Here is a 26,046-nt window from a genome sequence, read left to right as displayed (position 1 = left end):
GGCTAGTGTGCTCACATGAGGATGCACATGCTGACAGATGGTTCTACGGTGTCAGGTATAGGCTGTAGGAAGTGTGCACTGATAATGATAAATGGCTTGTACAGATAGAGGGCGAGATTCTATATAGCAGAGATGCAGTAAAAACCCCGTTTTCGGGGTTTCTACCGCATCTCTATATGCTATATTGTGCCTCCGCAGTGTCAGCGCTGCGGAGGGAATCGCCAGCAAAAGCTGGCGAATCCCTGCAGAAGCCTAAGGGCTTCTTACCGCAGCGCTGTTTGAGGGATCCGTCACGGATCCCTCCCAGCGTGCCCTGCGGCCGGCGCCGGGGTCTGCGCATGCGCAGATGGACTCCCGGGTCACAGACCCGGAAGTCCAGCACCGGCACCGCATCGCAAGGGACAGCTCATATCGCAAGAGCTGTCCCTTGCGTTAATAACGGCATATGTTACAGCATATGCCGTTATTAAAAATGCGATGTCCGGCGAAGGGGGGGCCGCGGATGTTATAACATCCCGCCCAGAGTAGTATATAGCCAGTATATCAGTATATCCATTTTTTGAACTGTGCTACAGACAATTTGCCTTCTATGCTGCACTGCATCCCCAATTCAATTTGCATATGGACATGTCGGGAAGCCCATCGGTACCCGGCATATATCGCTAATCAGAGAATATCACTAATCTGCGGACTCCAAGCAGAGCGATAGCGATGTATTCGCAGAAACTGAATGATCATTTTTTCCCATCTACGCTAGTCTGGGGCTTCCACTAATCTGCTCAAGAATCATGCTGTAAGTGGTCATCACTGACGTCCGATTCTCTGATTAGCGATCCAGGCTGAATTAGACCCTTCATTTGGAATATCCCCAATGTACTTTTTAGAAATAAAAAAACGACTGTAACCTTTGCATTCAGTGCTTTCCTGTAGACTTCATATTTCCCGATGGTATGTGTGTCTCAGGCATGTTGTCATTTATCAAATACCGCAGCACATTATGTTGCTAGCTTCCTCTCTGTATAAACAAGGGCAGGAAATAAATCTGGTGTTACTTTTGTTCGGCATTTTATTCTGACACAGCCGCAACAGAATCTCATTATATCCACAGGAGCAGGATGTCGTTCTGAACGTGCTCCACAAAGGTATTATGTAAATAAAATCCAGCTTGTTTTTTGTGGCGTAAATCCAGACTGCGCTTTTACAATTTCAGCAATAAAACAGGCACTTATGTGCCTACACATAGAGTGATCTCACTAGATCACTTAGAACTGGGGTAGCCAACCCTAGTCCTCGAGAGCTACCAACAGTGCATGTTTTGCAGGTCTCCTCACAGAATCACAAGTGAGCTAATTAGCTCCATCTGTGTATCTTTTAAAATGTGTCAGTGATTAATGAGTGCAGCTGTGCAGCAGCTAGGTTGTCTGGAAAATGTGAACTGTTGGTAGCTCTCAAGGGCTAGGGTTGGCTACCACTGACTTAGAACATGCCCCTACAGTACATTGGGGTTTATTCTAGTTCATTCTTTCTGACAAAATCCTTCTTAGATGGACAAAACCATGTGCACTGCAGGGGGGCAGATGTAACATGTGCAGAGAGAATTACATTTGGTTTAGTTATTTTGTTTCTGTGCAGGGTAAATACTGGCTGCTTTATTTTTACACTGCAATATAGATCTCACTTTGAAGAAAAACCCCACCCAAATCTAATTCTCTTTGCACAAGTTACATCTGCCCCACCCGCAGTGCACATGGTTTTGTCCATCTAAGAAGGATTTTGTCAGAAAGAATGGACTAGAATAACCCCCATTGATCCATGTGTAGGGGCCATGGTGATAGCGGTGTGCAGTCCCGTGCGTTGCTATCACCCTGGCTATTAATATCCAGCATGCTGGATAATTCTATAATCGCTGATGTCAGGGCCAGTGTTGTCAAGGAGAACACTGGCCCTGACAGATCGCTGTGCTGTTTGCTGATTGATCTAAACATTCTGTGCAGTGGCGTAACAATGCTGCCACAGACTTAGGGGAGCCAGAGCCGGCATGGTTTGCGGGAAGCGCAGGAAGTGTGAGTGGCTACTAATGCAACTGGAGGCCCGCCCATTCCTCTCCCCCTCGGCCGAGTAGGATACTATAGTACCGCATTCTAACTCTGCTAGAGGCTGGAACACCCCACACACACACACACCCATAATGCCCCTTACACTATACTCCACATATAGTAATGCACATTACACTATACGCCACACACTGCAATGCCCCTTACACTATACGATACACACCGTAATGTCCCCATTACTCATATACACATATAGATTATATACTTTCCAGAACTTCATTTGAAAGGAAGCATGTTCTTGGATATTCATATTCATAGGATATTGGATTGGCTGTACGGGCTCAGTTGTACGCATTCCTGATGATTTGTGCACAACTACTGTGAGTGCACTGTGCACAAGTCATCACACGCTGTGCCCCCAAGCTGCACCATGATTGACCTGCTGCAGCCATATAGGGGCAGAGTGGCAACGAAGATAGTTTAACAAAACTGGGGCATGCCATTTTGTAGGCTTGGTCAGGTCAGCGTCTTCAGGTATAGACTTGCTGACCCTGGCATAGGAGATCTAGTGCCCATTCTGAGTAATGACCCTCATACATACATCTCAGGCGTAATGGCATAATGCCCCAATCTCGTGACAGCTGGGTTGTCAAATTGTGAATATTAAACATGTTAAAAATCCCTATATCCCCGATCCAGACCATTTTTGTCTGAGATCGGGGAATCAAGCATTTTGAACATGTTTTGTTTCCCCAGTGCCCTGACGGATCGCCGTTCATTGATGTCCGTCAATCGAGATTCCTGGCAGGGCTTCATAGATGTATGGGGCCTTAAGAAATAAATCAGAAATATATTGGGTCAATGCCCTGATCCCCAGTTGGTCGGGTTGGGGATTGGGAATATTAAACATGATGAAAAATCTGTAACCCAATACGGGAATTGGGCATTTTTAACATAGTTAATTTCTCCAATAGATCACAGCGCTCACTATCTAAGTCACAGATACACTCTCACATTCCAATTTAAGGGTGTTGTGTTACCCTTTTTACTGTAACTTTAAGAAAATAGGGTGAAAGAGATACAGATTGCGCTGTAATTTCTCCAATACCCCAGCAGAAAGCCAATTATGAGTGGCTGCCAATCAGTGTTTTTGTGTCAAAGATAGAGTCTGGTCCTGTGTATTGAGCTATTGTCTACATCACAGGTTCTCAAAGTTGGTCCTCAGGAACCCACACAGTGCATGTTTTGCAGGTCTCCTCACAGAACCAAGTGAAATGTGTCATTCAGTAATGAGTGTACCTGCAGGGTGACCTGGAAAACGTGAACTGTGTGGGGTTCTGAGGACCGAGTTTGAGAACCACTGGTCTACATTTTTTATGTATGTATGAAGCCGTGCTAAATCTAGTTTGAATAAAACATTATCTTCTTTTTTTTTTCTATTTTATTTCCCTTTATATGACCTGGCAGAAGTAAAATCTATATTAATGATTGACTCTTTATTGTAACACTTTGGGTGAGATTTAATAGGATGAGAGATTCAGAAAGTGAGAGATTTTGTGTGAAATCTCCAGTTTTTTAAAGCAGCAATCATTTACACTGCAAAATCAAACTGGTTTTGCAGTGTAAATGATTGCCGATTTAAAAAAACTCAATCTTTATATTTCTCCCTTGTTCAGAGTATATGATAGAGGAACGATTTTGTATACAGTGCAAGTTTTCCTAAACCTTGTGCTACAATGGATTATATTAATATCTTTAGCCGATATGATCTAACCTTCTATTCCCATTTCTGTAGCCACACTTTCCATGCCATCTGTCTATACGTCTCCTCTCTTGCACCCCTATGTATTGCTGGTAGGCGATCTCTATTTTCTGCTTGATGGTTTTCTTCTGCACAGGACTCAATGCTAATGTGGAGCACATTACAGGGGGAAGATACGGGCTGTCAGCCACAATGTATGTGTGCCAGTTCAGTGCAGACAGGCTGTCTGCCCATGCACAGATTACAATGCTCGTTGGCTTGACAGAACAACAAACAAAAACAAACATCTCCATCACTGGACATTCCGCTCCCTTACTGACCGATCATAAATGTGCTGATATTGATTGATGAAGAACCACTAATGCCTGTAACATTTTTAAAACCAAATGGTAAAACTTGGCTAAATCACAACATTTATTGCAATTAACCTGTAAGGTTGGCTGTAGTAATACACACCTGGCTGAAGAGAGTACAGCAAGACTTACCAAGCTCCTGACCGCAATCATTCCTGAGCTTGAACCCCTTAGCCAATGCCATCTTACGACGGCACACACTTTTGTAGCCTATTATCCCACTGCTAGAACATTGCAAGGAAGGGGTTCCTTTTGTACCATCATTTGTATAATCATCCAGATCTTGGCAGAAACTTATAGAATAGGCTGCACTTTTATCGTCATGCTCAAAACACCCAGTCCCTCTTCTAGGTTCCTCGTCTAAGCAGAAGGGGAATATTATGATTTTTGTAATAATTAGTTCCTGTGAATGGGTGGGCAGGGACTGAAGTGCATTGCCCAAGGCCTACTGTGCTGGTAATCCCTGATTTCACATGTTGACATTCTGAACATGTCAATATTACGACCATGACGTCATGTTGACATTTGACTGTCGACATTGTGAATGTTGATGTAAGGACTGCAGGCCTACGTACTTACCCTTAAAACCAACTGCCTTTGGACAAATGGATTTGGAATATTATTATTATTAAGAACAGGGTAATTATTTCTCTGTGAGAGGAAGTCAGCGCGACAGCAGGTATATAGCTGCAGCGGTGATGTATGTTTCCTGTGCATTTCTTCACTGACATACAGTCAGGTCCATAAATATTGGGACATCCACACAATTCTCATACTTTGGGCTCTATACACCACCACAATGGATTTGAAATGAAACAAACAAAGATGTCCTTTAACCCCTTCCTGACAGAGCCAGTTTTTGCGTTCCTGACAGAGCCCTTTTTTTCAAATCTGACATGTCTCACTTAAGTGGGGATAACTTTTTTTTGCTTTTACTTATCCCAGTGATTTTGAGATTGTTTTTTCGTGACACATTGTACTTCAAATTAGTGGTAAATTTGGGTCGATACAGTCTGTGTTTTTTTGTGAAAAATACCAAAATATCGTGAAAAAATGGAAAATTTAGCGATTTGCAAAATGTTAAATTTTCTGCTTGTGAGACAAATAATCTTACCACTCAAAATAGTGAATAACTAACATAGGCCATATGTCTACTTTATGTTGACATCATTATTTCAACTTCCTTTTAATTTTTTGGGACACTAGGAGGCTTACAATATGAATAGCAAATTCTCAAATTTTAAAGAAAATTTCAAACACTGATTTTTTTAGGGACCAGTTCAGTTCTGATGTAACTTTGAGGGACTTGTATGTGAGACACCCCCATAAATGATGCCATTTCAAAAACTGCACCCCTCACAGTATTCAAAACAGCATTTTGGAAGTTTGTTAACCCTTTAGGTGTTTCACAGGAATTAAAACAAAGTGTAGGTGAAATTTCAAAATTTCTTTTTTTTTGCAGATTTGCAATTTTAATACATTTTTATAAGGAACACAGTACATTTTACTAGAGAAATGTGACTAAAAATTGATTCCCCCAATTCTTTTGTTTTCATAAATATCCTATATGTGGCCCTAGTGTGCACGGTGACCAAACCACAGGCTTCATAATAGAAGGAGCACCTACTTGATTTTGGAGCCTCCTTTTTATGAGATTATTTTTTAGGCACCATGTAGGTTTCAAGGCACCATAAGATGCTAAAAGTTAGGAACCCCCCCACAAGTGACCCCATTTTGCAAACTACACCCCTCAGGGAATTCATCTAGGGGTATAGTGTACATTTCAAACCCCCAGGGGTTTCACCAATTGTGGTACAACTGGGCAGTGAAAATGAAAAATTATTTTTTTTACACAAAAATGCAGTTCTGGCTCCAAATTTGTCATTTTCAGAAGGTATGAAGGAGACAAAGCACCCCAAAATCTGTGCCCCAATTTCTCCCGAGTACGGCAATGCCTCACATGTGACCAAAAAATACCAGTTGGGTGCATGGCAGGACTCAGAAGGGAAGGAGTGATTTTTGGATTTTGCAGCTCAGATTCTGGTGGAATTTTGGTGGGTGCTATGTCGCATTAGCAAGACCCCCCAAGCACCAATACAGTGGAACCCCCCCACAAGTCACCCCATTTTGCAAACTACACCCCTCAGGGAATTCATCTAGGGGTATAGTGTACATTTCAAACCCCCAGGGGTTTCACCAATTTTGATACAAGTGGGCAGTGAAAATGAAAAATTACATTTTTTTACACAAAAATGCAGTTCTGGCTCAAAATTTTTCATTTTCAGAAGGTATGAAGGAGAAAAAGCACCCCAAAATATGTGCCCCAATTTCTCCCGAGTACGGCAATGCCTCACATGTGACCAAAAAATACCAGTTGGGTGCATGGCAGGACTCAGAACGGAAGGAGTGATTTTTGGATTTTGCGGCTCAGATTCTGGTGGAATTTTGGTGGGTGCTATGTCGCATTAGCAAGACCCCCCAAGCACCAATACAGTGGAACCCCCCCACAAGTCACCCCATTTTGAAAACTACACCCCTCAGGGAATTCATCTAGGGGTATAGTGTACATTTCAAACCCCCAGGGGTTTCACCAATTTTGATACAAGTGGGCAGTGAACATGAAAAATTACATTTTTTACACAAAAATGCAGTTCTGGCTCAAAATTTTTCATTTTCAGAAGGTATGAAGGAGAAAAAGCACCCCAAAATCTGTGCCCCAATTTCTCCCGAGTACGGCAATGCCTCACATGTGACCAAAAAATACCAGTTGGGTGCATGGCAGGACTCAGAACGGAAGGAGTGATTTTTGGATTTTGCGGCTCAGATTCTGGTGGAATTTTGGTGGGTGCTATGTCGCATTAGCAAGACCCCCCAAGCACCAATACAGTGGAACCCCCCCACAAGTCACCCCATTTTGAAAACTACACCCCTCAGGGAATTCATCTAGGGGTATAGTGTACATTTCAAACCCCCAGGGGTTTCACCAATTTTGATACAAGTGGGCAGTGAAAATGAAAAATTACATTTTTTTACACAAAAATGCAGTTCTGGCTCAAAATTTTTCATTTTCAGAAGGTATGAAGGAGAAAAAGCACCCCAAAATCTGTGCCCCAATTTCTCCCGAGTACGGCAATGCCTCACATGTGACCAAAAAATACCAGTTGGGTGCATGGCAGGACTCAGAAGGGAAGGAGTGATTTTTGGATTTTGCAGCACAGATTCTGGTGGAATGAATGGTGGGTGCTATGTTGCACCAATACAGTGGAACCCCCCCCACAAGTCACCCCATTTTGCAAAGTACACCCCTCAGGGAATTCATCTATGGGTATAGTGTACATTTCAAACCCCCAGGGGTTTCACCAATTTTGATACAAGTGGGCAGTGAAAATGAAAAATTACATTTTTTTACACAAAAATGCAGTTCTGGCTCAAAATTTTTCATTTTCAGAAGGTATGAAGGAGAAAAAGCACCCCAAAATATGTGCCCCAATTTCTCCCGAGTACGGCAATGCCTCACATGTGACCAAAAAATACCAGTTGGGTGCATGGCAGGACTCAGAACGGAAGGAGTGATTTTTGGATTTTGCGGCTCAGATTCTGGTGGAATTTTGGTGGGTGCTATGTCGCATTAGCAAGACCCCCCAAGCACCAATACAGTGGAACCCCCCCACAAGTCACCCCATTTTGAAAACTACACCCCTCAGGGAATTCATCTAGGGGTATAGTGTACATTTCAAACCCCCAGGGGTTTCACCAATTTTGATACAAGTGGGCAGTGAACATGAAAAATTACATTTTTTACACAAAAATGCAGTTCTGGCTCAAAATTTTTCATTTTCAGAAGGTATGAAGGAGAAAAAGCACCCCAAAATCTGTGCCCCAATTTCTCCCGAGTACGGCAATGCCTCACATGTGACCAAAAAATACCAGTTGGGTGCATGGCAGGACTCAAAAGGGAAGGAGTGATTTTTGGATTTTGCAGCTCAGATTCTGGTGGAATTTTGGTGGGTGCTATGTCGCATTAGCAAGACCCCCCAAGCACCAATACAGTGGAACCCCCCCACAAGTGACCCCATTTTGCAAACTACACCCCTCAGGGAATTCATCTAGGGGTATAGTGTACATTTCAAACCCCCAGGGGTTTCACCAATTTTGATACAAGTGGGCAGTGAAAAAGAAAAATTACATTTTTTACACAAAAATGCAGTTCTGGCTCAAAATTTTGCATTTTCAGAAGGTATGAAGGAGAAAAAGCACCCCAAAATCTGTGCCCCAATTTCTCCCGAGTACGGCAATGCCTCACATGTGACCAAAAAATACCAGTTGGGTGCATGGCAGGACTCAGAAGGGAAGGAGTGATTTTTGGATTTTGCAGCACATATTCTGGTGGAATGAATGGTGGGTGCTATGTTGCACCAATACAGTGGAACCCCCCCACAAGTCACCCCATTTTGCAAACTACACCCCTCAGGGAATTCATCTAGGGGTATAGTGTACATTTAAAACCCCCAGGGGTTTCACCAATTTTGATACAAGTGGGCAGTGAAAATGAAAAATTACATTTTTTTACACAAAAATGCAGTTCTGGCTCAAAATTTTTCATTTTCAGAAGGAATGAAGGAGACAAAGCACCCCAAAATCTGTGCCCCAATTTCTCCCGAGTACGGCAATGCCTCATGTGTGACCAAAAAGTGGCAGGACTCAGAAGGGAAGGAGTGATATTTGGATTTTGCAGCACAAATTCTGGTGGAATGATGGTGGGTGCTATGTCGCATTAGCAAGACCCCCAAAGCACCAATACAGTGGAACCCCCCCACAAGTGACCCCATTTTGCAAACTACACCCCTCAGGGAATTCATCTAGGGGTATAGTGTACATTTCAAACCCCCAGGGGTTTCACCAATTTTGATACAAGTGGGCAGTGAACATGAAAAATTACATTTTTTTACACAAAAATGCAGTTCTGGCTCAAAATTTTTCATTTTCACAAGGAATGAAGGAGACAAAGCACCCCAAAATATGTGCCCCAATTTCTCCCGAGTACGGCAATGCCTCACATGTGACCAAAAAATACCAGTTGGGTGCATGGCAGGACTCAGAAGGGAAGGAGTGATTTTTGGATTTTGCGGCTCAGATTCTGGTGGAATGAATGGTGGGTGCTATGTGGCATTAGCAAGACCCCCGAAGCACGGTGAAATTATGAACCTAATATTCCATAGATGTGTGGTATATTTTAAAACACTCCTTTATACATAGGCCGGGTTTGTCGGGGCAAGTGTCACACTGGAAAATAGTTTGCTTTCTTATTCCCTTTTTATAGCAAACTTTGCACCTTTTTTGTGTCCTGCCCTTTTTTCCAGTGGAGGGGATTTCATCAGGAAAATGCTGCCCTGGTACAATACGGGGGCCAGTACTAGAAGTACTGGGGCCCTCTGCCTGCTGGTTCCCAAATATTAGGCCCTTTATGACTTCCTCTTGAAAGTGCATAAATGTCCCCCTCTGGCCGGTAGAACGGAATAGCACGTAAGCGTTATACAGTGCCATCTGGATGATATACACGGCCACCTTCTTGTACCAGATTTTTGTTTTCCGCAGGGCACTGTACGGCTTCAGTACCTGATCTGAAAGATCCACTCCGCCCATGTACCTATTGTAATCCAGGATACAATTAGGTTTTGAGGTGTGGGTACTGGTACCTCGTACAGGGACGGAGGTGGTACTGTCTCCGTGAATTGTTGTCAGTATAAGGACATCCCTCTTGTCCTTATATTTGACCAACAACATATTTTCGGTGCATATTCCCCTGCTTTCACCCCTTCTCATTACTTGGGCAATGTGCGTTTTTGGGAGGCCTCTTTGGTTCTTGCGCACAGTACCGCAAGCTGCTGTACCTCTTGAACCAAGGGCCTTAAACAGGGGGATGCTGGTGTAAAAGTTATCCACATAGAGGTGATAACCTTTATCCAGGAAGGGGTGCACTAAATCCCAGACAATTTTCCCACTAACACCTACGAGGGAGGGGGGGCATTCTGGCGGTTCAATTCTTGAATCCTTCCCTTCATAAACCCTAAACCTGTGGGTGTACCCTGAGGTGCTTTCACACAGTTTGTACATTTTTATGCCATACCTTGCCCTCTTACTGGGAAGGTACTGGCGGAATTTAACCCTTCCTTTAAAATGTATAAGGGACTCGTCGATACAAATAAATTTTTCAGGGATGTACACCTCTTCAAATTTGGCACTGAAATGATCAATGACCGGCCTGACTTTGAATAGCCGGTCAAAGGTGGGATCATCTCTGGGTGGGCACTGTGCATTATCGGTGTAATGTATAAATTTAAGAATTGTCTCAAATCGAGTCCGGGGCATGGCCATACGGTAAAATGGAGTACTGTACAGAACATCTGTACTCCAATATTGCCTAATTTCTGGCTTTTTTACTATGCCCATATGAAACACCAGACCCCAAAACGTCATCATCTCTACTGCATCTACAGGGGTCCACCTAGCAAATGATGACGTGGGGTTTTGAGCAATAAACTGCTGGGCATATAAATTAGTTTGGTCCACCATTAAATTTATAAAATCATCAGAGAAAAATAATTTGAAAAAGTCAATTTCTCTGAGACCTGTGGAATCAAATTGGATTCCTGGCATGGCCAAAAACTCAGGAACCTGGGGCTCAAAATTGTCTGGTGGTGGGGTCCATACGAGATCAATTATTGGGGGGGGGGGTCTCAGCTGCTCTACGGGGGCGTCTTTGAGGGGGTCCCTCATCACCAGAGGAGGAAGAGGAGCTTAAGGCGAAACCTTCAAATTCCCCGCTTGCATCACTGGCTGTGTCAGAGTCAGAAGCAAGCAGGGCATATGCCTCCTCCGCTGAATACATTCTCCTGGATGACTGGGAGGACATTTGGGAGGACATTTGGGAGGACATTTGGGATGCCATTTTTATTTTTGTGTTACTGGTAGTGAAATGTTTCAACACGTGTATAGTGTAGGGGGGGGTACAAACTTTATTTCAATCCGGGGGGTATGTAGTGTGTAGTGTGTATGTGGTGCAGAAAAAAAAAAATACTTTATACCAATAAAAAAAAAAAAAATGAAGGGGTTAAAAATAAAAAATTTAAGGGGTTAAAAAAAAAAAAAAGGTCCTGCGCCAAAAATTGAGCACAGATGTTGGTCAGTAACGTCTGTCACTGAACAGCGCTCAAAGGCAACAGGAATTTGATCAAAAAAAAAAAAATATAGATCAACCCTGTACCGAAAAAGATGATCAGTGATGTACGTCACTGATCAGCGCACAGCGGCCACAGGACACCCACAAAATCACAGTGTGTGTAAAAAAAAAATTAAAAAAAGACCCCACAGCACACACACAAAAAAAAAAAAGGTGATCAGTGATGCGACACTGATTACCAGTGAGGTGCAGCAGGTGCACAACCTTTGGTGCAACTGACAGGTATATATAAAAAAAAAAAACCTCTGTACCCCCAAAAAAGTTGCTGATCACCTCAGATATAGTGATCAGCACAAAAGGCGGGGGCAGCAGACAAAAAATTTAGCACTCTCTATCACTCTCTGTCACTATCTCTCTCTATCTCTCTATCTCTCACTATCTATCACTCTATGACACTGCAGCAGCAGCACTGACAGGTATATCTATATATAAAAAAAAACCTGCGCCCCCAAAAAGTTGCTGATCAGTTAATTTATACTGATCAGCACAAAAGGAGGGGGCAGCAGTCAGTTATATCAAAAATATATAGCACAATCTGTCACTATCTCTCTCTCTCTATCTCTCTCTATCTCTCTATAACTATCACACTGCAGCAGCACAAAATATAGCACTCTGTCACTAGGCCTCTCTATCTATCTCTCTCTCTCTATCTCTCTCTCTATCTATAACTATATCACACTGCAGCAGCACAAAATATAGCACTCTCTGACACTATCTCTCTCTCTATCTCTCTCTATCTCTCTCTATCTCTCTCTATCTCTCTATCTATCTCTCTATCTAGCTAGTACACTACAGCAGCACAATTTCACAGGAAGGCACAAGTAGCAACAGGATCCAGGAAGCAGTGTTGAAGCAGCGATCAGCACTCTCTGACACTATCTCTCTCTCTATCTCTCTCTATCTCTCTCTATCTCTCTCTATCTCTCTATCTCTCTATCTCTCTATCTCTCTATCTATCTCTCTATCTCTCTATCTATCTAGCTAGTACACTGCAGCAGCACAATTTCACAGGAAGGCACAAGTAGTAACAGGATCCAGGAAGCAGTGATGAAGCAGCGATCAGGTAAGTATGGAGCAAGCTATGGAGCAAGGTTCTGGTCAGTATGGCGGCAGGGAGGTACGGTGACCGCACTGCACGCTATTCCAGACCGGAATGGCGTCTGCAGTGCAGTCACCGTTAGTTTAAATCCCCCTCCTTGGCTGTGATTGGTCCGTCGGTCCGACGAACCAATCACGGCCTTTGGGGGCGGGCGGGGTGCGGTGGGGTGACACCAGTGTCACCCTTACACCCCGCGGTGATTGGTGCTGTACTTTACAGCACCAATCACCTCTGATCCCGTGTCACCGGCGAACGTTATTCGCCGGTGACACAGGAAAACGCTGTAATTGGCTGTTCACACTGAACAGCCAATCACAGCGATCGCCGACGGGGGGGCGGCATCGCAGCCCCCCCTGGGCATGCACGGACATGTCTGCTGTCAGGGACAGCAGACATGTTGAAACTGTCACCGCGTCTATAGACGCGGTGACAGTTAAATGCCATGACGTACATTTACGCCATGTGTCGGGAAGTACTTCCCGACCATGACGTAAATGTACGTCAAATGTCGGGAAGGGGTTAACTGCAGACTTTCAGCTTTAATTTGAGGGTATTTACATCCAAATCAGGTGATCGGTGTAGGAATTACAACGGTTTCTATATGTGCCTCCCACTTTTTAAGGGTCCAAAAATAATGGGACAAACTAAACAATCCTAAATCAAACTTCACTTTTTAATACTTTGTTGAAAATCCTTTGCAATCAATTACAGCCTAAAGTCTGGAACGCATAGACATCATCAGATGCTGGCTTTCATCCCCAGCGATGCTCTGCCAGGCCTCTACTGCAGCAATTCTCAAACTGTGGGTCCTGACCCCAAAGTGGGTCCTGACCTTCTCAGCATGGGGTCACGACTCCATGTTGCTGATGACTTTTCTAATCTTGGTCAGTGATTCAAGGAGTCTGAAAAATCAGTTGAATTGTCTGTTATTTTAGACTCCTCCCATCATTTTGTGCCTCCACAATGCTGCTATGCATGTGCTGTCTGCTGACTACACATGTGCTGTGATGACCTGCAGTAACTTTCTGGGGTCCCGTAATTATTTTTATTCTATGATGGGGCCCCAGAGCAAAATAGTTTGAGGAACCCTTCTCTGCTGCAAATGTCTTCAGTTCCTGCTTGTTCTTGGGGCATTTTCTCTTCACTTTTGTCTTCAGCAAGTGAAATGCATGCTCAATCGGATTCAGGTCAGGTGATTGACTTGGCCATTGCATAACATTCCACTTATTTGCCTTAAAAACACTTTGGTTGCTTCTGCAGTATGCTTCGGGTCATTGTCCATCTGCACTGCGAAGCGCCGTCCAATGAGTTCTGAAGCATTTGGCTGAATATGAGCAGATAATATTGCCCGAAACACTTCAGAATTCACCCTGCTGCTTTTGTCAGCAGTCACATTATCAATAAATACAAGGGAACCAGTTCCATTGGGAACCATACATGCCCACGCCATGACACTATCACCACCATACTCTTCTCTTCCCATCACTCTGGTACAAGTTGATCTTTGTCTCATCTGTCCCTAGGATGTTGTTCCAGAACTGTAAAGGCTTTTTTAGATGTTGTTTGGCAAACTCTAATCTGGTCTTCCTGTTTTTGAGTCTCCCCAATGGTTTACATCTTGTGTTGAATCCTCTATATTCACTCTTGTGAAGTCTTCTCTTGATCGTTGATTTTGACACATATGCACCTACATCCTGGAGAGTGTTCTTGATCTGGCCAACTGTTGTGAAGAGGTTTTTCTTCACTAGGGAAGTAATTCTTCTGTCATCTTCTGTCATCCATCACAGTTATTTTCTGTGGTCTTCAGGGCATTTTGGTGTTGCTGAGCTCTCAGGTACATTATTTCTTTTTACGAATGTTCCAAACAGTTGATTTGGCCACACCTAATATTTTGCTGTCTCTCTGATGGGTTTGTTTTGATTTTTTAGCCTAATGATGCTTGCTTCACTGATGGTTACAGCTCTTTGGATCTCACATTGAGAGTCTACAGCAACAGATTCCAAATGCAAATGTCACACCTGAAATCAACTTCAGACCTTTTTACCCGCATATATGATGATGGAATAGCCAACACCTGTCCATGAAATAGCTTTTGAGTCAATTGTCCTATTACTTTTGGACCCTTAAAAAGTGGGAGGCACATATAGAAACCGTTGTAATTCCTACATTGTTCACTTGATTTGGATGTACTGTAAATACCCTCAAATTAAAGCTAAAAGTCTGCAGTTAAAACACATCTTGTTTGTTTCATTTAAAATCCATTGTGGTGGTGTATAGAGCCCAAAATATGAAAATTGTGTCGATGTCCCAATATTTATGGACCTGACTGCATGTCGGTGAGTTATATAGTGGGCCAATCAGGAACTTCAGCAAATTATTCGATTCCATCTCTACTCTATACATGGATCGTGGCGAGCACAGCGAGGCGAGCGGACGCGGAACACGCTCCCGAAGCGTGGCGAGGGGACACGGATTAGTTAACATGTATTCCGCGTCCGCTCGCCACGCTTCGGGCTTCGTATTCCGCGTCCCCTCGCCACGCTTCGGGCTCGGTGGCTCGCTGCGCTCGCCACACTTTCTATTCTTGACTCCACGCCGACGTGGATAGTGGGGGTATGAAAAGGTCGCCACGCTTCGGGTTGACGTTGATCGTGGGGTGGCGTTAACAATTGGGGGAGGCCATTTCACACTTCAGGCTGGCTATTTGGGGGTCTGTGGGCCATTTAACATTGTTCCCTATGTAAAATCGGTAATCGCGTCGGTCGCATTGCATGCGATTTTCTGGCCGCATGCGATGCGACCGACGCGATTTACATTTTGCTATGCATTTCTATGTAAAATTGCGGCCATTGCATCGGTCGCATTGCATGCCATTATAATGGCATGCGATGTACATGCGATGCCCGCTATGGGCGCCCTTCTAGGAAACAAGTACCTTCACTTCTGCCTGCACAGACTCTATTTAGTGTAGTAGAGGGGCTGAGGACATGGCCAGAATCCCACACAGTGCTGGCCATGCCCCCATAATGACTAAAAATGGGGGCATCATTCCCACGAGGCCACATCCCCTTCGACCTAAGCCTCTTCCCCTTTTTGGCTAGTTAAAGTGGTAATACATTATACAGCTGGTTACATCAGGGTCCATGAGCTACATAAAAGCACGACACCTGGCCTAGAACCTATGTATGACTCCATTCCTCTATTATGTCATATAGCCTACAGTAAATACAGTCAAGGGAACATTAATATATATATATATATATATATATATATATACAGTATGATATAGTATGATATATACACATTCCACCATGTTATGAAAAACGTGTACATTGTGGACAGATGAATGCAGCGGTGTCTACAGCTAGGGCTGGTAAAGGTAGGTAAGTGCAATTTAGATGGGGCCTGATCCACACCTGATATCATGGCTGTGAATTCGCATCGGCCAGCGTTCAGTTAAGCCACCACCCCTACTAGAGTGAAATCCCGCCATGCGAATTATTGTGCTCACTGTGAATATGTCCAAAACCCATACTAACCGGCTCGCATCGACTGATTTTAACTTTGGGCAAAAGTAATTGCAGATACCGTGTAGCCCTGGACTTTCTTGTCGGCTGCGATGGAAAAAGGCACATCCGGCCTGAAGCTGATGTCACACACCCTCCCCTAAAACGCTCAGGTACGCATTCGTTTTCCCAGACACTCCCAGAATTTTCCTGTAACTCCCACTAAATGGGCAGTTTGCACCCCCAGACCCCTACTTCCTGCCAATCACCTTAAGAACCGCGTGCGTATAGAAATAGTTGCTCGCACATGCGTACTGCGAATCGTACACATGCGCAGTATATTGATAATCGCCCGCTGTAGGAATAGGGCCCATTGTCAGCAGTGCACTAGCTAGTTATATCATAATCTGGCTGCACCTATATTTGGTCAGTAATGACGCTCACTCCAATGAATTGACCATGTGATGCTCAGTAGATTACCATAACGACATTGGCTTTGACACAATGCAGAAATGCCAGCTACAAGCAAAACACTGAGGTAGACAACTTCCTCCAAATTCAATGAACATTGATTAGAAAAGTAAATGGCTTGGAATGACTGATTTGATCAGCAGGAGGATAAACTCTGCAACAGCATTGGTCTAGTTCCCACACAGTCCAGCAGGGGGCGGAGATAAATACGGTTTTATACTCACCAGCCAGACTGCAATTCATCCCTCTCCTTGGAGCAAACAGCAAGAACAGTAAGTTTCTCTGTACTGTAGCTGCACTGGTCTCCTAGCATCTGTGTTACTCTCCTGCAAGTGTCTGTACTTACAACATATACTACTTACATCCCTACACTGTGTGAGGCTTTAAATGTGTGTGTTTCCCTACTGACTACGTGGTCCAATTTGTTTGGGCAGAAGGATTAAGCAATAGGATTAAGCAGCTGCTTTACGTTCAGCAACATTCTTTATGAAACTTTTTTCTTTTATTTTTTTGACTCAACAAAATTTGAATGACTTGTTTGCCAGGGATGATGGTCTAGAAATAAAAGTCTAAATTAATATTATGTATAGTCTTTGCCATTCTTTATTTGACAATTGATTGACGGCTGATGACAGGTTTACGGCTTTATTACATAACGTTATCTGTTTCTCCCCACAGGTGTGAATCATTCAGGATCAGGAGGTAATTTGTTTACTTAATTAGTTTGACCTTTTGGTCTTATTCATTAGATTCCTCTTTCTTTGTTTTGTTGTAATGCTTTTTATATGTTCGGTATTCTCTGGTGTGTTGGCTGTGGGCGAGAGTGTCAATGCTTTTTTATTAAAAAGATTGCAACTTTTAAATACAGATATATACATCATAGACCCTGTCATGTGTTTTGCTGTGCCTTAATAACTTGCACTTTACTGGTTCCCTTTAAAAACATGCATCTCTCTGTATGTAGCCATAAGTTATCCCTATGAATGTTATGCGAGGTTTAGTTTTTATGTAGAGCTGGGTACACAATTTTCCTTAATGATATGCACGATAACAATACAGTTTATTATCATGAATATCTTCTAATGTGTACCCACTAGTTAACACCCCCCCCCCCCCCTGTCATCTGATTGTGCAGTCAGATCCGCCTGTATCATCAACAACTGCATGTTCAGAAGGGGCCAGGTGATGTCACTGAACGATATTGTTAATATCGTTCAGTATGTATATGTTAGATTGTTTCAGAGGAATCGAATAGTACAGTATGTACCTACTGGTAGATGGCTTTTTAAAAAAAAAATTAATAAAAAAATTTAATTTAATTGGGATTAGGTTGGAAAAATAGTAAAAAAGTATATATGTTTTATGATTCTACCTCTATTTTTAAAGGAGCAGTAAACACCCCTGAATTATGCAGTAACAATTACTTGTTATTATTGTTTATGCATTTTGGTACTATTTATCTGATGTATGATAAAGGAAAATGAGCATTAACTCCTAAATAAAAATGCTCCGATAGGAACCATGAAGGTAAAATGCTTTGTCTGTTATCGTGACATTCCACTGCATTCTGAGCGATGTAGGCTTCGGAAATTGCCATTGTGGTTTGTGGAGGCTACATCGCCCATACAAACGTAACGATGTGCGTAGGGGCGATCTGTGCTGACTAGTGTTCTGATTAGCACAGGCCGGCAATGACTACAGGTGTTCAGACGATAGCGACGCGCGGGGCCGTGCATCACCGTGGCTCGGGGACATACATACACAGTCAGTTTGCTTAGAAGCCGCTTAAAATCACCCTGTGTGTATGCCTCGTAAGTGTCCTCTCCCTACTCCCCCATACTGTAGGTAGCTACTTGCCTAACTTTGCCCTGCTGGTACCTAACCTGAATGCATTCCGTTTACTTTACTGTTCCTATCCCTGTGACTGTAACATCCTCCCACACGGTACATTTCTGTCCAGCAATGCTGACCTAAAGTCACCTGGTCGCATCTCCCTCCTAACATGCTTCAGAAGAGCCACAGCTACTCCATGAGCGCTATTTAGCTTAGCGGTACAAACATTTACAGGTGTTTCCTATAGTGATTTTATACCCTCTTTACAGGAAAGTTCTAGTGACTGAAATTTTATTATTATATATCCGCTTCAGTTATACTGTAACTTATCAGCTGGAACAATCTATAGATACTATCATAGGAATGTGAAGTTTTGAAGGTCTAGTGGCTCTCACTCTTCAGGGGTGACATCATCACCGAGGTCACCGTGACCGACAACCTGCAGCCTACAAGGTGTCTGTCCTCCTGCATCCTGTCTTTTTGTCCACCTCAGATGTTTTCATGGCAGCCGGCCTACATATATATTTTATATATAATGTAATTTATTTGCAATCACTGTATAGCCAAACAAATTGTGTTGCATCATTTTACAATTACGTTGTTGAATGCTGTATCGTTGTATGATTTTGTTGGAGAGAAATAGTCAAACATTGGTTATTAAAAGCTGCAGTTATCTGTGGTGTTTAATATGCTTTCTCGTGTGTTACTATGCAAAACACAGTTGTATAGGTGTGACCCAGTCTGCAGGAAGCTAAATGTAATCCGGAAATGCGTATGTGTGCAATCCGGCCAAACTGAATGTGGATTACACAGGCATTGGACTTGTATTGTTTCTACTTATTGGTTTATGAAGAAATCTTACATAACAGTTAAGGGGCCTACGCACATAGCGATAATAAGCCATTTTTGAAGTGATTTGACGTTCGCATACATCGCTGTGTGTGTAGTGCCCATAGCGATAGCAATGCGGGGCCCCATGTGTCGCTATCGCCGGTAGATGGAGAATGAGAATGTACCATAAATCTAGTCAGATCACTTAGCAAGAGACTGCATATCGCCCGTGTTTTTGTAGCGGGCGATTGCAATCAGCGATATGCAATAAGTTGCTGAATCGCTGGTGCACATCGCTGACACTTTCTGAGCGATCTAGCTGCCAGGAATCTCAAGCGAAATTGAACACTATTGTGTGTAGTGTGTACAGACTGTAAAAGCGTCTTTATACTATATGGTGCCATGCAATCCAGATTTACATGTATTGTTTTTGTGACAGTTTAAAAAAATATCCGCATTTAAATATAGAGCCATTTCTTGTACATAGTATACAGTAAAGGCCAGCATGCAGCCCCCTTTATACCTTTTCAGACCGCAAATGCTGGGTCGCACCCGGGATTAAGACACAGGTTTGTCCCAGGTGCGACTCTGCATTTGCTATTTGTAAGATCCGCGTCTGACTCAGCTTATTGACGGGTCGCTGATGTCACATGTGGAGTGGGGTTTAGTGGCGGAGCTTCATCTGGGGGCAGTGGAGGAGGCAGCGTTTGGAGTTGACAGAGCTGCCTCCTCCATACTCTGGACGGGACACAGGGCGCTCGACCCGGGTTATCCATTCAAACTGCACCTTGACCAGGGTTGAAATACTGGTTTGCTCAACCTGGGGTGGTGCATTCATACCACACCACGACCTGGGTTGTTGATGTAACAATGGCCTTGAAAAAGCTGATCTGCGAAGCGCGTGCCGGCTAGCGGTGCGCAAGCAGATACAGCTCTCTCTCACTTTATTATTTTTCTTAACAAGGATGTATTTACGATTATGTGTGTGTGCATCTGACGTTATCCCACAGCCCTTATAAGGGTAGTGGATATCATCAGGTACCAGTATCGGCATCACCCACCTCCGATGTGCCCAGCCATTGAGCTTTATTAGCAGGCACTGACGCAGGACGGGCGGCCGTTCATTATAACACTGTCAGGGGAAGCCGGCACATACACGCTTCAGTCAGTCAGTTAATGATCTCAGAGCACTGTGGTCATTGTTATACCCAGTAGCCTGAAGATCCTGATATTGATAGAACTTACTGTTCACTATATTAAACTTATACACAGACTGACGTGTATACCGCTGGTGCAATTACAAGTACAAGCGGTGAGTGACGGGGAGCTGGCTCTCTGTAGGCTAAGGCAAATCTCCACATGCTGGCCCGCAGTGGATGACTGCCAGCCACGCTATAGGGTACCTAGTGCTGACCCCTGTATATATCCCGGTGAATTCCTGGGTAAAACGGGCAACAAGCCAAGTACCTGACTATAATACCGTTTGCAGCAACACTGATTGTACCTGATGTGTGGGCATTACTAGTATTAAACAATGTATTCATTATTGATGAGATAAACACAATCTGCCCGATAACGTGCAACACACTTACCAATCTAGACCACCCAAGTGTAATGAGAGAGCGATCTGCCTACCACCTTTATTTTAATTATTCGTAATTTCCTACTATCATTGTTGTTTGTCCCCTCTTTATTTATTTTAAACATTTCGCAGCATTTTATGATTACTTATTAAAAGTTACATTTTAAAATAATTAGGTGCACCCACTTTAACAGGACATTCTTTTTCTCTTTTTTCTTGTTGATGTAACGACCTGTCAATAACCCGGGTTGATAGTGCACTCAGAAAGGGGTATTAGAATGTTCTTAGCATTTTTAAATGCACAAGGCTAATCTAAATGCAACATGGTTTCCTCTGAGCTTTCCGAGGAGACATCAGCCATATTGGCTTATAATGTCGTGCTCACAGAGGAAGACAGAGTGGGTGACACAACTATAGATTTAGAAAAATGATTATGTCTGTTTTTAGCTATAGGTATCAATTACATGGAAACTACAATGAAACGCCAACAGGAGTTGACTGATTGGTTGGAAGTTTTTCTCTCTTCACTTTATTTCTCTTATATACAAGTAATAAAACATTATTAAACATGACTTCCTCACTGCACATATTATTACAGCTGGGAAATTGTGCATGGACAACAGTAAATGAATGAAGTATAACAATTAGTATCCAGGGCAAATACAAAGTACGCCCAGCCAGACCCAGCCAGACCCACCCAAATAAGAGAACTCCATGAGTACAAGCCGCAGCTTTATTGACAGTCCTAGCTAGACAAACACTGTTTACCTGACTGTTGATAAGACAATTAACCATGCTTTATCTTTCTCCACGACAGCCACTAGCAACAAGTGACATGCCCAGTATACTTAGTAAACCCGGGAATTCCCATTACCATAGGTCACTTCACAGTTATCTCTGAGTTCTCTATCCATGAGTATTTCTGCCAGAGCAGGCATTGTGCAACAACAAAATACCAGTAATCTATCAGAATGGTAATGGGCCTATATTTGATTTGGTGAGACAAATATTTCCTAGGCCACTTTTCCCAATCCGCCCTTGACGACCCCGTCAGTTTTAAGGTAAGTATGCTCATCTTCCGGGGCGTGGCCACGGCGGGCATGTGAGTCGACGCTCTCACCTGCTGCTCCCACTGCAATTATCCTGTCTGCCCATCCTGCGATTGCTCACCGCTGCCTGGCCGCCTGTGTTGTCAGGGGAAGACTCCTGGTGCGCTCCGGGCACCTCAGGGGCAGGACAGCATCACCCCCTGCTGAGAAATCCGTCCTGCCACAGTGCTGCTACAGGGAGAGGATTAGGTGCCGGTGCAATTTTACAGCTGCTCCTGCTTCAGGGGACCCGACTGCCAGAGCTCCCGGCTGTTCTGAATCTGTTCTCCACGGCTGTGCATTGTGGTGGCCCCCCACACTGCTGACTCCCTCTGTCACAGGGAGTTGCCGCATTCGGTTTCTGGTGCCTGGATTTGGCCCAGCCGAGTGGGGCAGAGGTCGTGGCCATCTTGGTTGGGGCAGAATAATACTGCCAGCGCCGTCCTCCTAGACAGCAGTATAGATCTTCTGCACCGCGCTGTGGTGGGGGAGAGGGTGTGACCATCCTGGCCTGCTGGCACATAAGTGACTACCTTCTTTAAAAAATATTCCATCACAGTATACTACTATTAGCTTTTCTTGAGCGTGTCAATCTCCTTTACATATTTGGCAGTGTGCTAGCCACTGTTGTCTTCCTCTGTGGCCATTCTTTAGCTGAAGGAATATGGAATCCACTGTTCAACAAATATTACAAGCGATTTTCTGCCTCTACCTCAAGACTGCTCCACCGGTTTGATATTATACAAGGTGCTATCCTGTCTTCTACCTGCACTCCTAAGTGGTGTGCTCAAGTTGCTGAGAGAGGTTTATCTACACCTATTGAACCTGCTGCCCTTATTACTATTATACCGGATCATATTCCGGATGCATACTCCTCTATGGGTCTGCCAAAAACTGGGACTATTTGTTGTTCTTCATCTGACGGCTCTGAGGTAGTTGTGCTCCACCTAAAAATCCCTTGTGCGCTACCGATGGAAATTACTAGATCCTGGACTTTGCTTAAATACTCTGAATGTTTTTCCCGTTTCTCCTAGAAGGCCTAAAGATGTGGTTACTGTGAAAATGTTGCTTTTTCGCCTGATCGAGAGCTGGCCGGATTAATGATATATGCATTATTATAATTTGAGATGCCTTCTCTGACTGTACCTTATGTTATTTTCCTTACTTTGGCTTTGTGTAATGTGATCAATCTCTACATTGTCATTTTGCTGACATATTTATTTATTTATTAACAGTTTCTTATATAGCGCAGCAGATTCCGTTGCGCTTTACAAAAGAGACAGTGATACAACAAACTGGGTATTTACAGACAGTCAAAATGTAGGAGGGCCCTGCTCGCAAGCTTACAATATATCCTGGTTATACATATTTATTGGCCACTGGGTCCATTCACTGGGCCCCACATAGTCCATTCTTCTGTTATCCGCACACGGATGGTGGGTGGGTGGGTGGGCGGGAGGGGGTAAATTAGGTTTTTAGGCATAGTTTAGCTAATATAGTAATGTTATATCCTATTTCTGATGCAGATTCAAAATGGTTTTGGCTAAAGTCCACTAATCTACTCCCTTCTATAGATATAGCTTTAGGGGGGTTAAAGTTTAGGGGATCCAGATATATCCTAATGGGCCCCATACATCAGCAATCACAATTAATGGATTTCCAGATCCAGGGATTTTTTGGCCAGATAAATGGATTTTACAATCTATCTGACTTTGCCCACACATTACAGGTTTGTTTCAGTGATCGGCAGATTTTTTCCATCTAAAGATTGCATCTTCATATCTGGAAATTGCCCAATCGATTGTCATTTCAGCTGTTCATAATGTAAATAGATGAAGAAGACGAATTGGGAATGCCCACACATATAAAAAAGATCTGCAGATAATACCAGATTATTAAACATGTTTAAAACCTGATTAGCAATCGATTGGCGATTTTGATTGGGATTGCCAAAAGGGGGAGCCCACACATCTAAAATTAATTGTGGCAATCATCTCCATATCTGAAAATTGTCACAATTAATTGCTGATGTATGGGGCCCTTAAATTGGGGTTAGGTTATACAGGGCTGGGGTTAGGTTATGTGGTGGTTTACTTTGGGTAATTTTTGGGGGGTTGTTTTGCTTTGGGGTATGGGTTTTGGTTTTATTTTTCGATAGACTGCAGTACAGTACTTCTTTATTTATGATTCGGTGCAGTGTTATTTTATCTATCGTTATTATTAGTAGCTTATCTACTCTTCAATACACAGATGATCCTTACTCCTATACCTCTTTATATACATGACCTGCCCAACCTGGATGGCGCCTTCAGGTGGTGGATGGTTTGTTACTCTCCTGTTCTAGAGGTATTGGGGGACATTTACTAAAGGAAATGTGTAAAAAATATGTGTAAAAATAGGTGTATTTGTATCCAGAAATACACTTATTTTTGACATTTACTGTCCCGAAAATACGGCAATTCGTATTAATAGCACATCAATACGAATTGCCGTATTTTCGGGATAGTAAATGTCAAAAATAAGTGTATTTCTGGATACAAATACACCTATTTTTACACCTATTTTTTACACATTTCCTTTAGTAAATTTCCCCCATTATATCTATCCCTAATTGTATTTTCCTTTCACTTCATGTAGTTGCATATTATGATGGATGGCTTTGCACCGATTGGAATGTTACGTCAAACTTACACTATGTATGTTTATGCAAAATCTAATAAAAAATACTCAATTAAATAAAATAAAAAAGTATGCTCATCTCCCCCCCTCCCCCTCACTAACCCTTACCCACCTTTGCCACAGTCTAATGTAGGGTACACACCAGGACGACCCGCTCACGATGCACATCGTGAGCGGGTCGTCAGTGTCTCGTCCGACCCGCTCACGATGACGCGGGGGGGGGGGGCACGACCCCCTCACGATGTGCACCGTGAGCGGGTCGGGTCCGATGGCGACCCGTACCAGCAGGTAGGATCTCAATAACGACCGACCCGCGGGACCGCGCATCGGATCGGTATCGGTCCACAGCAGGTCAGAAAAGGGCCCAATCAGCACACAATCTACATCCAATTGATCGGAATTGGATCTAGATTGTGGGGATCGGGCCCTAGTCGTCCTGGTGTGTACCCAGCATAACACTAACCCCCCCCCCCCCTCTCTGCAGCTTAACCCTCCGCACCCACAGCCTAACCTTAACCTACCCCAGATACTTTCATGTTGGCTGCCAGGTCTGCGGTGGTGGTGCTCTGTAGTAAGCTTAAGTCACTGAGAAAATGGAGATAGAGTAATGATCACGGGCAAATATGCATTATGTTAAACCTATACCGCAGTGGGCACATACAGATAGACAAATCATGTGTGAGTATTTCTTCAGGGAATAATTTCTGTGTGATATGAGTTCTGAAATTGTAGTATATTCCTTTAGGTTTACAAATTGGCCTATTTGCGGTCTTCTTCTTTCTTCTTCTCAATAAAAGACAAGTACAAGGTACATAACCATAGCTGCATCAGCAGATGTCACTGATATAAGTATCAAGGTGGCAGAAAACCGCAGGATTTGGTTCCATCGAAGATAGTTTAAGTATAAGAAGGACAAGAAATTGAGGAATGAGGGCCCTGCTCATTTGTGCAACTTGCTTGTTTTTGCTTGCACTTCTATGGGGCGTGAATAAAAAGTGATATTAATTGAACTGATGTTCCGTGCACTGTGATTTGTTGGTTTCTCCAGTGGTGGTTAATTATTTGCAAAATTTGTGGTGAATTTTTAGTGATTAGAAACGAATGTATCATTGCGTGGTAACGCTAATAGCTTTCATTTTAAATGGGAAAGAGTGCTATCACTTGCCTGATAACACCCTCTCCCAATTTTATGGTTTCCACCCACTAGAACAATTTTTTTGCCGATTTCCGGCCGATATCGGATGGGTGCACGCTCCCGCAGAACATTTGCTAAAGCTTCTGATCTTACATGCTGCATGAAAGATCAGAAGATTCTACGAGAAATCTTTGGTAAAGATGTGCGCTTGCCTGAAATCTTTTGTCCAGGACGGACAAAAGATTTCAAGGCTAATTTATGTGCACATCTTAAGATGGGGTGTGTTTGACATTAGGTCCGATCTGATGTACGCATTGGATCGGATCCTGTAGATCAGGGGTTCTCAAACTCAGTCCTCAGGACCCCACATAGCTCATGTTTTCCAGGTCCCCTGGTAGGTGCACAGGTGCATT

General features: G+C 43.4%; 1 protein-coding gene across 2 annotated transcripts in view; it reads left to right on the top strand.

Annotated features, from left to right (window-relative positions):
- The first annotated feature begins 1,123 nt into the window (after positions 1-1,123).
- Positions 1,124-26,046, top strand: part of FHL1 (four and a half LIM domains 1) — a 90,742-nt gene continuing 65,819 nt past the window's right edge. Inside the window, exons 1-2 of one of the 2 annotated variants that reach the window (XM_083159510.1) lie at positions 1,124-1,142; positions 17,164-17,187. The gene's annotated coding sequence lies outside the window, so the exon portion shown is untranslated. Of the gene's footprint in view, positions 1,143-16,693; positions 16,758-17,163; positions 17,188-26,046 lie in introns of those variants that run through there. The other variant, XM_083159509.1, reaches the window with a different exon arrangement.

This window comes from Crinia signifera, chromosome 9, assembly GCF_055691185.1.
Source record: "Crinia signifera chromosome 9, ASM5569118v1, whole genome shotgun sequence".
NCBI lineage: Eukaryota > Metazoa > Chordata > Amphibia > Anura > Myobatrachidae > Crinia > Crinia signifera.
Note: the sequence above shows the minus strand (reverse complement) of the source record. Positions and strands in the feature narration are given on the sequence as shown.